Genomic DNA, 17,079 nt, shown 5'->3' on the forward strand with positions numbered 1-17,079 from the left:
ATACTAGTCATTAAGTATTAGTCATTTAATACTAGTCATGAAGTAATTAAAGCGGGTTTGGAATTGTAACAGCTGAAATCAGTACTATATCAGTATTCTGATATTAACAATGCGGGCCGCATTAAGTGAAGGTGGGGCCGCATGTGGCCCCCGGGCCGCCAGTTGCCCACCCCTGGGCTACATGATCTGGAGGTTGTGGGTTCAAACCCCATGCAACTATTTACTTTCAAGACTTCTAGAAGAACAACTTCAAAACAAAAAAAAAAGCAGCATGAATTGACCAATTGTACCAAAGGTGCAGTGGGCTGCACCCCAAGATACCCTGACAGTTCAAACAACATGTTGGGTTTGTAAATAAACCATCGTTGTGTGAGTATTAGTAGTGTGATTATTTGACGTGCCATTGACCCCCATTATGAATTTGAAAGTACTATATTTCTAAAACTATGAAACATTTCAAAGATTCCTTTTCAGGCAAACATGTCCACCATAAGATGAACATTTTAAAGTTTAAATGGGGTTTCTAGGTGTAAGTATGTAGGACTAGTATGTAAAAGTTTGTGCTATTGCCATTGAGAATGCATTGGGCATTTAAGTTAAATAACTCCGAAACTACAAAACATTTCAAAGTAAAAAGTTCCAGCATGTGTCTCCGAGCACAGTAAGCTGAATTATAAAGTGTGAATGGAGATTCTAGGTGAAAGTGATTTTTTGACGTGCCACTATCTACCATTGAGCCCCAAGCCCCATTATATATTTCTCAAATTTGGTTTCGGACGGCATACTATAGCATGTCATTTTTCGTGATTTTGGAGGATTTGAAAAAAAGATGAAAATCATGAAAAAAGACATACTATAGTCCATGGTTTCGGACGGCATACTATAGCATGTCGTTTTTCGTGATTTTTGAGGATTTGAAAAAAAAGATGAAAATCATGAAATAGGCCTATAGTTCATGGCTTCGGACAGCATACTATAGTATGTTGTTTTTCGTGATTTTTGAGGATTTGAAAAAAAGATGAAAATCATGAAATAGGCCTATAGTTCATGGCTTCGGACAGCATACTATAGTATGTCGTTTTTTCGTGATTTTGGGACACTATGTCAGAGCCAGGACTTGAACCTGCAGCCTCCTGATTCCCAGGCAGGCTCTGTACCCAGTGAGCCACTGTGCTTGCTGTGTTCAAAAACCCAAATAGATAATAAGAGCCAGAGACTTTCCATCCATCCGTTTCCATTGTGGTTCATAAACATTTTAACGTCTAGAGATAAACAACACAAGAAACAAGTTATTTTTTGTATTTTATTTTAGTATCAATGTTGTTAAACAAAGGGAACGGCAGACTGTGTTGTGGCAGGTAGCAAGTAGGTCAGTGATTTAGCACACTGGCTACATGATCTGGAGTGTGTGGGTTCAAACCCCACTCAAATCTTTACTTGCCAAAATCTGCCATTGACCCCCATTCTGAATTTCTCAAATTTAAAAGCACTATATTTCAAAAACTATGAAACATTTCAAAGATTCCTTTTCAGCCAAACATGTCCCCCGTAAGATGAACCTAAATAGGTTTGAATGGGGTTTCTAGGTGTAAGTATGTAGGACTAGTAGCATGCCAAGGTTTGTGCTATTTCCATTAAGAATGCATTGGGCATTTAAGTTAAATAACTCAGAAACTACAAAACATTTCAAAGTAAAAAGTTCCAGCATGTGTCTCCACAGTAAGCTGAATAATAAAAAGTGTGAATGGAGTTTCTAGGTGAAAGTGCTTTTTTGACGTGCCAATCTCTGCCATTGAGCCCCATTGTACATTTCTCAAATTTGAAAGCACTATATTTCTAAAACTATGAAACATTTCAAAGATTCCTTTTCAGGCAAACATGTCCCCCGTAAGATGAACCTAAATAGGTTTGAATGGGGTTTCTAGGTGTAAGTATGTAGGACTAGTAGCATGCCAAAGTTTGTGCTATTGCCATTGAGAATGCATTGGGCGTTTAAGTAAAATAACTCATAAAATACAAAACATTTCAAAGTAAAAAGTTCCAGCATGTGTGCCCACAGTAAGCTGAATTATAAAAAGTGTGAATTGAGTTTCTAGGTGCTTTTTTGACGTGCCACTATCTGCCATTGAGCCCCATTGTAAATCTCTCAAATTTGAAAGCACTATATTTCTAAAACTATTAAACATTTCAAAGATTCCTTTTCAGCCAACCTAAATAGGTTTGAATTAGCCTGGATCCAGCCCAAAGACCCCGCCCACTCTCTAGAAAGCTACAGTCTGATAATCAGGCTAGGTTTGAATGGGGTTTCTAGGTGTAAGTATGTAGGACTAGTAGCATGCCAAAGTTTGTGCTATTGCCATTTTCGTCTTTTTTTCAAATCCTCAAAAATGATGAAAAACCCTCCAAGACCATGGGCTATAAAACGACGAGTATAATAAACTGGAAGAAAAGTAACAAGTGTGTGTTCTGGTCCTGTTGATTGAGCTGAGCAGGGCCTATAAACCTTCAAGGTTTATAAGTCCTTCTCAGCTGGGCTGGCTGCCAGGATCACATCCACCAATGGGGAGGCTGTCTGTGTCCTGTCATGGTTTCTCCTCTGTATTATCTGATTAACATCCACGATAACACTTACAAGCACTAAAGACACCTTTGATGCACAGCACCATTCAAATGCTCTGTACATGATCCCAAGGCCCCATTTGAAAAGTGACACCAAGAAGAACAACTTTCAACCTAAAAATCACTGAGAGCTCAGTGGTACCCTTGTTAAGATGATGTCCATGTGAGCCACAGGTTGTGAGTTCAAATCCAGCTGAGTTCCTGCTACTTTCATTTTGCAGCATGTTTTGGAGAATAACATCCAGAAGAGAACTGCAAAGAGATGGAAAGCTGAAGAGATTCTCAGAGAGCATGGTGGCCTCTGTCATAAGCTGCTGTCTATGAGAACCACAGGTTGTGCGTTCAAGTTCAGCCCATGGCCTCAGATGGCATACTATAGCATGCCATTTTTCATCATTTTTGAGGATTTGTAAAACAGATGAAAATCACTCCGAGACAATGGACTATAGCCCATGGTCTCGGAGTGATTTTCGTCTTTTTTTCAAATCCTCAAAAATTATGAAAAACACTCCGAGACCATGGGCTATAGCCCATGGCCTCGGACGGCATACTATAGCATGCCGTTTTTCATCATTTTTGAGGATTTGTAAAAAAGATGAAAATCACTCCGAGACAATGGACTATAGCCCATGGTCTCGGAGTGATTTTCGTCTTTTTTTCAAATCCTCAAAAATGATGAAAAACACTCCGAGACCATGGGCTATAGCCCATGGCCTCGGACGGCATACTATAGCATGCCGTTTTTCATCATTTTTGAGGATTTGAAAAAAATATGAAAATCACTCCGAGACAATGGACTATAGCCCATGGTCTCGGAGTGATTTTCGTCTTTTTTTCAAATCCTCAAAAATGATGAAAAACACTCCGAGACCATGGGCTATAGCCCATGGCCTCGGACGGCATACTATAGCATGCCGTTTTTCATCGTTTTTGAGGATTTGAAAAAAAGATGAAAATCACTCCGAGACAATGGACTATAGCCCATGGTCTCGGAGTGATTTTCGTCTTTTTTTCAAATCCTCAAAAATGATGAAAAACACTCCGAGACCATGGGCTATAGCCCATGGCCTCGGACGACATACTATAGCATGCCGTTTTTCATCATTTTTGAGGATTTGAAAAAAAGACGAAAATCACTCCGAGACAATGGACTATAGCCCATGGTCTCGGAGTGATTTTCGTCTTTTTTTCAAATCCTCAAAAATGATGAAAAACACTCCGAGACCATGGGCTATAGCCAATGGCCTCGGACGGCATACTATAGCATGCCGTTTTTCATCATTTTTGAGGATTTGAAAAAAAGATGAAAATCACTCCGAGACAATGGACTATATAGCCCATGGTCTCGGAGTGATTTTCGTCTTTTTTTCAAATCCTCAAAAATGATGAAAAACACTCCGAGACCATGGGCTATAGCCCATGGCCTCGGACGACATACTATAGCATGCCGTTTTTCATCATTTTTGAGGATTTGAAAAAAAGACGAAAATCACTCCGAGACCATGGGCTATAAAACGACGAGTATAATAAACTGGAATTAAAGTAACAAGTGTGTGTTCTGGTCCTGTTGATTGAGCTGAGCAGGGCCTATAAACCTTCAAGGTTTATAAGTCCTTCTCAGCTGGGCTGGCTGCCAGGATCACATCCACCAATGGGGAGGCTGTCTGTGTCCTGTCATGGTTTCTCCTCTGTATTATCTGATTAACATCCACGATAACACTTACAAGCACTAAAGACACCTTTGATGCACAGCACCATTCAAATGCTCTGTACATGATCCCAAGGCCCCATTTGAAAAGTGACACCAAGAAGAACAACTTTCAACCTAAAAATCACTGAGAGCTCAGTGGTACCCTTGTTAAGATGATGTCCATGTGAGCCACAGGTTGTGAGTTCAAATCCAGCTGAGTTCCTGCTACTTTCATTTTGCAGCATGTTTTGGAGAATAACATCCAGAAGAGAACTGCAAAGAGATGGAAAGCTGAAGAGATTCTCAGAGAGCATGGTGGCCTCTGTCATAAGCTGCTGTCTATGAGAACCACAGGTTGTGCGTTCAAGTTCAGCCCATGGCCTCAGATGGCATACTATAGCATGCCATTTTTCATCATTTTTGAGGATTTGTAAAACAGATGAAAATCACTCCGAGACAATGGACTATAGCCCATGGTCTCGGAGTGATTTTCGTCTTTTTTTCAAATCCTCAAAAATTATGAAAAACACTCCGAGACCATGGGCTATAGCCCATGGCCTCGGACGGCATACTATAGCATGCCGTTTTTCATCATTTTTGAGGATTTGTAAAAAAGATGAAAATCACTCCGAGACAATGGACTATAGCCCATGGTCTCGGAGTGATTTTCGTCTTTTTTTCAAATCCTCAAAAATGATGAAAAACACTCCGAGACCATGGGCTATAGCCCATGGCCTCGGACGACATACTATAGCATGCCGTTTTTCATCATTTTTGAGGATTTGAAAAAAAGACGAAAATCACTCCGAGACAATGGACTATAGCCCATGGTCTCGGAGTGATTTTCGTCTTTTTTTCAAATCCTCAAAAATGATGAAAAACACTCCGAGACCATGGGCTATAGCCAATGGCCTCGGACGGCATACTATAGCATGCCGTTTTTCATCATTTTTGAGGATTTGAAAAAAAGATGAAAATCACTCCGAGACAATGGACTATATAGCCCATGGTCTCGGAGTGATTTTCGTCTTTTTTTCAAATCCTCAAAAATGATGAAAAACACTCCGAGACCATGGGCTATAGCCCATGGCCTCGGACGACATACTATAGCATGCCGTTTTTCATCATTTTTGAGGATTTGAAAAAAAGACGAAAATCACTCCGAGACCATGGGCTATAAAACGACGAGTATAATAAACTGGAATTAAAGTAACAAGTGTGTGTTCTGGTCCTGTTGATTGAGCTGAGCAGGGCCTATAAACCTTCAAGGTTTATAAGTCCTTCTCAGCTGGGCTGGCTGCCAGGATCACATCCACCAATGGGGAGGCTGTCTGTGTCCTGTCATGGTTTCTCCTCTGTATTATCTGATTAACATCCACGATAACACTTACAAGCACTAAAGACACCTTTGATGCACAGCACCATTCAAATGCTCTGTACATGATCCCAAGGCCCCATTTGAAAAGTGACACCAAGAAGAACAACTTTCAACCTAAAAATCACTGAGAGCTCAGTGGCACCCTTGTTAAGATGATGTCCATCTGAGCCAGAGGTTGTGAGTTCAAATCCTGCTGAGATCCTGCTACTTTCACTTTGCAGCATGTTTTGGAGAATAACATCCAGAAGAGAACTGGAAAGAGATGGAAAGCTGAGAAGATTCTCAGAGAGCATGGTGGCCTCTGTCATAAGCTGCTGTCTATGAGAACCACAGGTCGTGCGTTCAAGTTCAGTCCATGGCCTCAGATGGCATACTATAGCATGCCATTTTTCATCATTTTTGAGGATTTGTAAAACAGATGAAAATCACTCCGAGACAATGGACTATAGCCCATGGTCTCGGAGTGATTTTCGTCTTTTTTTCAAATCCTCAAAAATGATGAAAAACACTCCGAGACCATGGGCTATAGCCCATGGCCTCGGACGGCATACTATAGCATGCCGTTTTTCATCATTTTTGAGGATTTGTAAAAAAGATGAAAATCACTCCGAGACAATGGACTATAGCCCATGGTCTCGGAGTGATTTTCGTCTTTTTTTCAAATCCTCAAAAATGATGAAAAACACTCCGAGACCATGGGCTATAGCCCATGGCCTCGGACGGCATACTATAGCATGCCGTTTTTCATCATTTTTGAGGATTTGAAAAAAAGATGAAAATCACTCCGAGACAATGGACTATAGCCCATGGTCTCAGAGTGATTTTCGTCTTTTTTTCAAATCCTCAAAAATTATGAAAAACACTCCGAGACCATGGGCTATAGCCAATGGCCTCGGACGGCATACTATAGCATGCCGTTTTTCATCATTTTTGAGGATTTGAAAAAAAGATGAAAATCACTCCGAGACAATGGACTATATAGCCCATGGTCTCGGAGTGATTTTCGTCTTTTTTTCAAATCCTCAAAAATGATGAAAAACACTCCGAGACCATGGGCTATAGCCCATGGCCTCGGACGGCATACTATAGCATGCCGTTTTTCATCATTTTTGAGGATTTGAAAAAAAGATGAAAATCACTCCTAGCCTCGGACGGCATACTATAGCATGCCGTTTTTCATCATTTTTGAGGATTTGAAAAAAAGATGAAAATCACTCCGAGACAATGGACTATAGCCCATGGTCTCGGAGTGATTTTCGTCTTTTTTTCAAATCCTCAAAAATTATGAAAAACACTCCGAGACCATGGGCTATAGCCAATGGCCTCGGACGGCATACTATAGCATGCCGTTTTTCATCATTTTTGAGGATTTGAAAAAAAGATGAAAATCACTCCGAGACAATGGACTATATAGCCCATGGTCTCGGAGTGATTTTCGTCTTTTTTTCAAATCCTCAAAAATGATGAAAAACACTCCGAGACCATGGGCTATAGCCCATGGCCTCGGACGGCATACTATAGCATGCCGTTTTTCATCATTTTTGAGGATTTGAAAAAAAGACGAAAATCACTCCGAGACCATGGGCTATAAAACGACGAGTATAATAAACTGGAAGAAAAGTAACAAGTGTGTGTTCTGGTCCTGTTGATTGAGCTGAGCAGGACCTATAAACCTTCAAGGTTTATAAGTCCTTCTCAGCTCAATCAACAGGACCAGAACACACCTGGGCTGGCTGCCAGGATCACATCCACCAATGGGGAGGCTGTCTGTGTCCTGTCATGGTTTCTCCTCTGTATTATCTGATTAACATCCATGATAACACTTAAAAGCACTAAAGACACCTTTGATGCACAGCACCATTCAAATGCTCTGTACATGATCCCAAGGCCCCATTTGAAAAGTGACACCAAGAAGAACAACTTTCAACCTAAAAATCAATGAGAGCTCAGTGGCACCCTTGTTAAGATGATGTCCATGTGAGCCACAGGTTGTGAGTTCAAATCCAGCTGAGTTCCTGCTACTTTCACTTTGCAGCATGTTTTGGAGAATAACATCCAGAAGAGAACTGCAAAGAGATGGAAAGCTGAAGAGATTCTCAGAGAGCATGGTGGCCTCTGTCATAAGCTGCTGTCTATGAGAACCACAGGTTGTGCGTTCAAGTTCAGCCCATGCATGGCCTCAGATGGCATACTATAGCATGCCATTTTTCATCATTTTTGAGGATTTGTAAAACAGATGAAAATCACTCCGAGACAATGGACTATAGCCCATGGTCTCGGAGTGATTTTCGTCTTTTTTTCAAATCCTCAAAAATGATGAAAAACACTCCGAGACCATGGGCTATAGCCCATGGCCTCGGACGGCATACTATAGCATGCCGTTTTTCATCATTTTTGAGGATTTGTAAAAAAGATGAAAATCACTCCGAGACAATGGACTATAGCCCATGGTCTCGGAGTGATTTTCGTCTTTTTTTCAAATCCTCAAAAATGATGAAAAACACTCCGAGACCATGGGCTATAGCCCATGGCCTCGGACGGCATACTATAGCATGCCGTTTTCATCATTTTTGAGGATTTGAAAAAAATATGAAAATCACTCCGAGACAATGGACTATAGCCCATGGTCTCGGAGTGATTTTCGTCTTTTTTTCAAATCCTCAAAAATGATGAAAAACACTCCGAGACCATGGGCTATAGCCCATGGCCTCGGACGGCATACTATAGCATGCCGTTTTTCATCGTTTTTGAGGATTTGAAAAAAAGATGAAAATCACTCCGAGACAATGGACTATAGCCCATGGTCTCGGAGTGATTTTCGTCTTTTTTTCAAATCCTCAAAAATGATGAAAAACACTCCGAGACCATGGGCTATAGCCCATGGCCTCGGACGGCATACTATAGCATGGCGTTTTTCATCATTTTTGAGGATTTGAAAAAAAGATGAAAATCACTCCGAGACAATGGACTATATAGCCCATGGTCTCGGAGTGATTTTCGTATTTTTTTCAAATCCTCAAAAATTATGAAAAACACTCCGAGACCATGGGCTATAGCCCATGGCCTCGGACGGCATACTATAGCATGCCGTTTTTCATCATTTTTGAGGATTTGAAAAAAAGATGAAAATCACTCCGAGACAATGGACTATAGCCCATGGTCTCGGAGTGATTTTCGTCTTTTTTTCAAATCCTCAAAAATGATGAAAAACACTCCGAGACCATGGGCTATAGCCAATGGCCTCGGACGGCATACTATAGCATGCCGTTTTTCATCATTTTTGAGGATTTGAAAAAAAGATGAAAATCACTCCGAGACAATGGACTATATAGCCCATGGTCTCGGAGTGATTTTCGTCTTTTTTTCAAATCCTCAAAAATGATGAAAAACACTCCGAGACCATGGGCTATAGCCCATGGCCTCGGACGGCATACTATAGCATGCCGTTTTTCATCATTTTTGAGGATTTGAAAAAAAGATGAAAATCACTCCGAGACAATGGACTATATAGCCCATGGTCTCGGAGTGATTTTCGTCTTTTTTTCAAATCCTCAAAAATGATGAAAAACACTCCGAGACCATGGGCTATAGCCCATGGCCTCGGACGGCATACTATAGCATGCCGTTTTTCATCATTTTTGAGGATTTGTAAAAAAGATGAAAATCACTCCGAGACAATGGACTATAGCCCATGGTCTCGGAGTGATTTTCGTCTTTTTTTCAAATCCTCAAAAATGATGAAAAACACTCCGAGACCATGGGCTATAGCCCATGGCCTCGGACGGCATACTATAGCATGCCGTTTTTCATCGTTTTTGAGGATTTGAAAAAAAGATGAAAATCACTCCGAGACAATGGACTATAGCCCATGGTCTCGGAGTGATTTTCGTCTTTTTTTCAAATCCTCAAAAATGATGAAAAACACTCCGAGACCATGGGCTATAGCCCATGGCCTCGGACGACATACTATAGCATGCCGTTTTTCATCATTTTTGAGGATTTGAAAAAAATACGAAAATCACTCCGAGACAATGGACTATAGCCCATGGTCTCGGAGTGATTTTCGTCTTTTTTTCAAATCCTCAAAAATGATGAAAAACACTCCGAGACCATGGGCTATAGCCCATGGCCTCGGACGGCATACTATAGCATGCCGTTTTTCATCATTTTTGAGGATTTGAAAAAAAGATGAAAATCACTCCGAGACAATGGACTATAGCCCATGGTCTCGGAGTGATTTTCGTCTTTTTTTCAAATCCTCAAAAATTATGAAAAACACTCCGAGACCATGGGCTATAGCCAATGGCCTCGGACGGCATACTATAGCATGCCGTTTTTCATCATTTTTGAGGATTTGAAAAAAAGATGAAAATCACTCCGAGACAATGGACTATATAGCCCATGGTCTCGGAGTGATTTTCGTCTTTTTTTCAAATCCTCAAAAATTATGAAAAACACTCCGAGACCATGGGCTATAGCCCATGGCCTCGGACGACATACTATAGCATGCCGTTTTTCATCATTTTTGAGGATTTGAAAAAAAGACGAAAATCACTCCGAGACCATGGGCTATAAAACGACGAGTATAATAAACTGGAATTAAAGTAACAAGTGTGTGTTCTGGTCCTGTTGATTGAGCTGAGCAGGGCCTATAAACCTTCAAGGTTTATAAGTCCTTCTCAGCTGGGCTGGCTGCCAGGATCACATCCACCAATGGGGAGGCTGTCTGTGTCCTGTCATGGTTTCTCCTCTGTATTATCTGATTAACATCCACGATAACACTTACAAGCACTAAAGACACCTTTGATGCACAGCACCATTCAAATGCTCTGTACATGATCCCAAGGCCCCATTTGAAAAGTGACACCAAGAAGAACAAATTTCAACCTAAAAATCACTGAGAGCTCAGTGGTACCCTTGTTAAGATGATGTCCATGTGAGCCACAGGTTGTGAGTTCAAATCCAGCTGAGTTCCTGCTACTTTCACTTTGCAGCATGTTTTGGAGAATAACATCCAGAAGAGAACTGCAAAGAGATGGAAAGCTGAAGAGATTCTCAGAGAGCATGGTGGCCTCTGTCATAAGCTGCTGTCTATGAGAACCACAGGTTGTGCGTTCAAGTTCAGCCCATGGCCTCAGATGGCATACTATAGCATGCCATTTTTGAGGATTTGTAAAACAGATGAAAATCACTCCGAGACAATGGACTATAGCCCATGGTCTCGGAGTGATTTTCGTCTTTTTTTCAAATCCTCAAAAATGATGAAAAACACTCCGAGACCATGGGCTATAGCCCATGGCCTCGGACGGCATACTATAGCATGCCGTTTTTCATCATTTTTGAGGATTTGTAAAAAAGATGAAAATCACTCCGAGACAATGGACTATAGCCCATGGTCTCGGAGTGATTTTCGTCTTTTTTTCAAATCCTCAAAAATGATGAAAAACACTCCGAGACCATGGGCTATAGCCCATGGCCTCGGACGGCATACTATAGCATGCCGTTTTTCATCATTTTTGAGGATTTGAAAAAAATATGAAAATCACTCCGAAACAATGGACTATAGCCCATGGTCTCGGAGTGATTTTCGTCTTTTTTTCAAATCCTCAAAAATGATGAAAAACACTCCGAGACCATGGGCTATAGCCCATGGCCTCGGACGGCATACTATAGCATGCCGTTTTTCATCGTTTTTGAGGATTTGAAAAAAAGATGAAAATCACTCCGAGACAATGGACTATAGCCCATGGTCTCGGAGTGATTTTCGTCTTTTTTTCAAATCCTCAAAAATGATGAAAAACACTCCGAGACCATGGGCTATAGCCCATGGCCTCGGACGACATACTATAGCATGCCGTTTTTCATCATTTTTGAGGATTTGAAAAAAAGACGAAAATCACTCCGAGACAATGGACTATAGCCCATGGTCTCGGAGTGATTTTCGTCTTTTTTTCAAATCCTCAAAAATGATGAAAAACACTCCGAGACCATGGGCTATAGCCCATGGCCTCGGACGGCATACTATAGCATGCCGTTTTTCATCATTTTTGAGGATTTGAAAAAAAGATGAAAATCACTCCGAGACAATGGACTATAGCCCATGGTCTCGGAGTGATTTTCGTCTTTTTTTCAAATCCTCAAAAATTATGAAAAACACTCCGAGACCATGGGCTATAGCCAATGGCCTCGGACGGCATACTATAGCATGCCGTTTTTCATCATTTTTGAGGATTTGAAAAAAAGATGAAAATCACTCCGAGACAATGGACTATATAGCCCATGGTCTCGGAGTGATTTTCGTCTTTTTTTCAAATCCTCAAAAATGATGAAAAACACTCCGAGACCATGGGCTATAGCCCATGGCCTCGGACGACATACTATAGCATGCCGTTTTTCATCATTTTTGAGGATTTGAAAAAAAGACGAAAATCACTCCGAGACCATGGGCTATAAAACGACGAGTATAATAAACTGGAATTAAAGTAACAAGTGTGTGTTCTGGTCCTGTTGATTGAGCTGAGCAGGGCCTATAAACCTTCAAGGTTTATAAGTCCTTCTCAGCTGGGCTGGCTGCCAGGATCACATCCACCAATGGGGAGGCTGTCTGTGTCCTGTCATGGTTTCTCCTCTGTATTATCTGATTAACATCCACGATAACACTTACAAGCACTAAAGACACCTTTGATGCACAGCACCATTCAAATGCTCTGTACATGATCCCAAGGCCCCATTTGAAAAGTGACACCAAGAAGAACAACTTTCAACCTAAAAATCACTGAGAGCTCAGTGGCACCCTTGTTAAGATGATGTCCATCTGAGCCAGAGGTTGTGAGTTCAAATCCAGCTGAGATCCTGCTACTTTCACTTTGCAGCATGTTTTGGAGAATAACATCCAGAAGAGAACTGGAAAGAGATGGAAAGCTGAGAAGATTCTCAGAGAGCATGGTGGCCTCTGTCATAAGCTGCTGTCTATGAGAACCACAGGTCGTGCGTTCAAGTTCAGTCCATGGCCTCAGATGGCATACTATAGCATGCCATTTTTCATGATTTTTGAGGATTTGTAAAACAGATGAAAATCACTCCGAGACAATGGACTATAGCCCATGGGCTCGGAGTGATTTTCGTCTTTTTTTCAAATCCTCAAAAATGATGAAAAACACTCCGAGACCATGGGCTATAGCCCATGGCCTCGGACGGCATACTATAGCATGCCGTTTTTCATCGTTTTTGAGGATTTGAAAAAGAGATGAAAATCACTCCGAGACAATGGACTATATAGCCCATGGTCTCGGAGTGATTTTCGTCTTTTTTTCAAATCCTCAAAAATGATGAAAAACACTCCGAGACCATGGGCTATAGCCCATGGCCTCGGACGGCATACTATAGCATGCCGTTTTTCATCATTTTTGAGGATTTGAAAAAAAGATGAAAATCACTCCGGGCCTCGGACGGCATACTATAGCATGCCGTTTTTCATCATTTTTGAGGATTTGAAAAAAAGATGAAAATCACTCCGAGACAATGGACTATAGCCCATGGTCTCGGAGTGATTTTCGTCTTTTTTTCAAATCCTCAAAAATTATGAAAAACACTCCGAGACCATGGGCTATAGCCAATGGCCTCGGACGGCATACTATAGCATGCCGTTTTTCATCATTTTTGAGGATTTGAAAAAAAGATGAAAATCACTCCGAGACAATGGACTATATAGCCCATGGTCTCGGAGTGATTTTCGTCTTTTTTTCAAATCCTCAAAAATGATGAAAAACACTCCGAGACCATGGGCTATAGCCCATGGCCTCGGACGACATACTATAGCATGCCGTTTTTCATCATTTTTGAGGATTTGAAAAAAAGACGAAAATCACTCCGAGACCATGGGCTATAAAACGACGAGTATAATAAACTGGAATTAAAGTAACAAGTGTGTGTTCTGGTCCTGTTGATTGAGCTGAGCAGGGCCTATAAACCTTCAAGGTTTATAAGTCCTTCTCAGCTGGGCTGGCTGCCAGGATCACATCCACCAATGGGGAGGCTGTCTGTGTCCTGTCATGGTTTCTCCTCTGTATTATCTGATTAACATCCACGATAACACTTACAAGCACTAAAGACACCTTTGATGCACAGCACCATTCAAATGCTCTGTACATGATCCCAAGGCCCCATTTGAAAAGTGACACCAAGAAGAACAACTTTCAACCTAAAAATCACTGAGAGCTCAGTGGCACCCTTGTTAAGATGATGTCCATCTGAGCCAGAGGTTGTGAGTTCAAATCCTGCTGAGATCCTGCTACTTTCACTTTGCAGCATGTTTTGGAGAATAACATCCAGAAGAGAACTGGAAAGAGATGGAAAGCTGAGAAGATTCTCAGAGAGCATGGTGGCCTCTGTCATAAGCTGCTGTCTATGAGAACCACAGGTCGTGCGTTCAAGTTCAGTCCATGGCCTCAGATGGCATACTATAGCATGCCATTTTTCATCATTTTTGAGGATTTGTAAAACAGATGAAAATCACTCCGAGACAATGGACTATAGCCCATGGTCTCGGAGTGATTTTCGTCTTTTTTTCAAATCCTCAAAAATGATGAAAAACACTCCGAGACCATGGGCTATAGCCCATGGCCTCGGACGGCATACTATAGCATGCCGTTTTTCATCATTTTTGAGGATTTGTAAAAAAGATGAAAATCACTCCGAGACAATGGACTATAGCCCATGGTCTCGGAGTGATTTTCGTCTTTTTTTCAAATCCTCAAAAATGATGAAAAACACTCCGAGACCATGGGCTATAGCCCATGGCCTCGGACGGCATACTATAGCATGCCGTTTTTCATCATTTTTGAGGATTTGAAAAAAAGATGAAAATCACTCTGAGACAATGGACTATAGCCCATGGTCTCAGAGTGATTTTCGTCTTTTTTTCAAATCCTCAAAAATTATGAAAAACACTCCGAGACCATGGGCTATAGCCAATGGCCTCGGACGGCATACTATAGCATGCCGTTTTTCATCATTTTTGAGGATTTGAAAAAAAGATGAAAATCACTCCGAGACAATGGACTATATAGCCCATGGTCTCGGAGTGATTTTCGTCTTTTTTTCAAATCCTCAAAAATGATGAAAAACACTCCGAGACCATGGGCTATAGCCCATGGCCTCGGACGGCATACTATAGCATGCCGTTTTTCATCATTTTTGAGGATTTGAAAAAAAGATGAAAATCACTCCGAGACAATGGACTATAGCCCATGGTCTCGGAGTGATTTTCGTCTTTTTTTCAAATCCTCAAAAATGATGAAAAACACTCCGAGACCATGGGCTATAGCCCATGGCCTCGGACGGCATACTATAGCATGCCGTTTTTCATCATTTTTGAGGATTTGAAAAAAAGATGAAAATCACTCCGAGACAATGGACTATATAGCCCATGGTCTCGGAGTGATTTTCGTCTTTTTTTCAAATCCTCAAAAATGATGAAAAACACTCCGAGACCATGGGCTATAGCCCATGGCCTCGGACGGCATACTATAGCATGCCGTTTTTCATCATTTTTGAGGATTTGTAAAAAAGATGAAAATCACTCCGAGACAATGGACTATAGCCCATGGTCTCGGAGTGATTTTCATAATTTTTGAGGATTTGAAAAAAAGACGAAAATCACTCCGAGACCATGGGCTATAGTCCATTGTCTCGGAGTGATTTTCGTCTTTTTTTCAAATCCTCAAAAATGATGAAAAACACTCCGAGACCATGGGCTATAGCCAATGGCCTCGGACGGCATACTATAGCATGCCGTTTTTCATCATTTTTGAGGATTTGAAAAAAAGATGAAAATCACTCCGAGACAATGGACTATATAGCCCATGGTCTCGGAGTGATTTTCGTCTTTTTTTCAAATCCTCAAAAATGATGAAAAACACTCCGAGACCATGGGCTATAGCCCATGGCCTCGGACGACATACTATAGCATGCCGTTTTTCATCATTTTTGAGGATTTGAAAAAAAGACGAAAATCACTCCGAGACCATGGGCTATAAAACGCTGAGTATAATAAACTGGAATTAAAGTAACAAGTGTGTGTTCTGGTCCTGTTGATTGAGCTGAGCAGGACCTATATAAGTCCTTCTCAGCTCAATCAACAGGACCAGAACACACCTGGGCTGGCTGCCAGGATCACATCCACCAATGGGGAGGCTGTCTGTGTCCTGTCATGGTTTCTCCTCTGTATTATCTGATTAACATCCACGATAACACTTAAAAGCACTAAAGACACCTTTGATGCACAGCACCATTCAAATGCTCTGTACATGATCCCAAGGCCCCATTTGAAAAGTGACACCAAGAAGAACAACTTTCAACCTAAAAATCACTGAGAGCTCAGTGGCACCCTTGTTAAGATGATGTCCATGTGAGCCACAGGTTGTGAGTTCAAATCCAGGTGAGTTCCTGCTACTTTGCAGCATGTTTTGGAGAATAACATCCAGAAGAGAACTGCAAAGAGATGGAAAGCTGAGGAGATTCTCAGGGAGCATGGTGGCCTCTGTCATAAGCTGCTGTCTATGAGAACCACAGGTCGTGCGTTCAAGTTCAGTCCATGGCCTCAGATGGCATACTATAGCATGCCATTTTTCATCATTTTTGAGGATTTGTAAAACAGATGAAAATCACTCCGAGACAATGGACTATAGCCCATGGTCTCGGAGTGATTTTCGTCTTTTTTTCAAATCCTCAAAAATGATGAAAAACACTCCGAGACCATGGGCTATAGCCCATGGCCTCGGACGGCATACTATAGCATGCCGTTTTTCATAATTTTTGAGGATTTGAAAAAAAGATGAAAATCACTCCGAGACAATGGACTATATAGCCCATGGTCTCGGAGTGATTTTCGTCTTTTTTTCAAATCCTCAAAAATGATGAAAAACACTCCGAGACCATGGGCTATAGCCCATGGCCTCGGACGGCATACTATAGCATGCCGTTTTTCATCATTTTTGAGGATTTGAAAAAAAGACGAAAATCACTCCGAGACCATGGGCTATAAAACGACGAGTATAATAAACTGGAAGAAAAGTAACAAGTGTGTGTTCTGGTCCTGTTGATTGAGCTGAGCAGGACCTATAAACCTTCAAGGTTTATAAGTCCTTCTCAGCTCAATCAACAGGACCAGAACACACCTGGGCTGGCTGCCAGGATCACATCCACCAATGGGGAGGCTGTCTGTGTCCTGTCATGGTTTCTCCTCTGTATTATCTGATTAACATCCATGATAACACTTAAAAGCACTAAAGACACCTTTGATGCACAGCACCATTCAAATGCTCTGTACATGATCCCAAGGCCCCATTTGAAAAGTGACACCAAGAAGAACAACTTTCAACCTAAAAATCAA

Source organism: Electrona antarctica, assembly GCF_951216825.1.
Source record: "Electrona antarctica genome assembly, chromosome: 14".
NCBI lineage: Eukaryota > Metazoa > Chordata > Actinopteri > Myctophiformes > Myctophidae > Electrona > Electrona antarctica.